Here is a 1,670-nt window from a genome sequence, read left to right as displayed (position 1 = left end):
CATTTTTCCATGTGAACCTGCCCTGTTTGCATCGGAATTCCAGTTTGATTTGACAGTCGTGTCCACCGTGCCTTCCCCACCTTTTTATTTTTTCCTCCCCCTCTTTCGCCTTCTGGATTTTTTATTATTAATTTTTCAATGAGTTTTCGGGTGTATTTTTGGTGTACTTCGCATGTGCACCCCTCTTACTTCCCTCGGAACTGCGTTTTAACATGATAACCCTGTACCCCCCCTTCATGCGGACATTTTTCCTTTTTCCTGCATGTCATACCGGTGAGCAATTCGTCCAAAATTAATTTTCGATTTCATTTTCGGCTTTGTTTTTTGGGTTTTTCCCACGTGAACACATCTTATCTTAGTCAGAACTATGTTTTGATGTGATAGGATTATTGGGCACGTCTTTTTTCTCATTTTTCCTTTTTCTTGCACCTCGTTTTGATGCACGGATCTTTTGATATTAATTTTTAATTGTGTTTTTTGCTTCATTTTTACTTTTTTTTGCACGTGAATGCCCTGTCTTTCCACCGGAACCCCCGTTGCACATTTTCCTTGTCTTCCCCCTACTGTCCTGCCCAATTTTTGTTTTTACGACATTTCATTTTGATGTCCGTATTGGGAGATATTAATTTTTCTTTATTTTTACGTGTTTTCATGCGACTCGTCCCGCACGTGAATGCGTCTGTTTTTTATTTTACACGCCTTAACGCGCCCCGGTCGTGTCTGCGTGACCCGTACCATCATCCGGGCACTCTTCCGATCCCGTCACGGTAAATTTTTTTACCCCGCCCCGCGCACGGGCGCGGGACGGGGGTATGCCTTTCTCTCATGGGCCCCCCGCCCATTTTCTCCCTTGGGCACCTTCTTGGGCCCCTAACCTAACCTTTCCATCCCCTCCCCCTACCCCACCCCTTGGGCACCCCCCCCATGGACCCCCCTGCCCCATCCCTTGGGCACCCTACCCCTTTGGGCGTCCCCCTCCCACACTTTTCTACCCCCCCCCCCCCTCCCATGGGTGCCCTTACCCCCCCACACCCTTCCCTATCCCCCCTACGCCGACCCCTCCCCACCCTAACTGCCTTCCTCTTTCCCTTTCTTTGCGTGTGCCCTCCCTCCCCTCCTCCATTTTCTCCCCTCCATCTCTTCTCCTCCCTCCTCTCCCATCTGTCCTCCTTCACTCCTCCCTCACACCGTCCTCCCTCTCTCCTCTCTCCTCCTCCTCGCCGCAGGCCGTCGGGTCGCCAGTCCGCCCTCCTCCTCGATGCCTACGCCGCTGCGGGCGCCCCTGCCCTGCGCCCCGCGCCTCTACCCTACTCGTTGTCGACCTCCCTACGGAAGACGCCGTCCGCCTCGACGACGCCTGTGGCCCGCCTCCCCCGCCTTCTGCACATGCGCCCTCCTTTGGAGCCCGCAGTGCCGCCCGCCTCCAGCCTTCATGGCCCACCCTGTCCTGTCGGAGCTCTGCCCGCCGTGGTCGCCTTGGCTGCCGACGATGTAGTAGCCCCGCCTTCTACGCCTGCGCCCTCCTCTGGCGCCTACGCCCCGCCCGCCGACAGCGCCCTCTGCCCGACCCTGCCCCGGCCGCCGTGCCGCCTGCGCCACCATGGCGCCCTCCTGCCCTGCTCCTCGCCGTGAAGCCCGCCACAGTCTCCTGCCCCCCGCCTGTTGACTCT

Source organism: Lygodium microphyllum, chromosome 25 (genome assembly GCF_053477565.2).
Source record: "Lygodium microphyllum isolate KBCC chromosome 25, Lygodium_microphyllum_v1.1.10, whole genome shotgun sequence".
In the NCBI taxonomy this organism is placed as follows: domain Eukaryota; kingdom Viridiplantae; phylum Streptophyta; class Polypodiopsida; order Schizaeales; family Lygodiaceae; genus Lygodium; species Lygodium microphyllum.
This window is presented reverse-complemented; position numbering follows the sequence as displayed.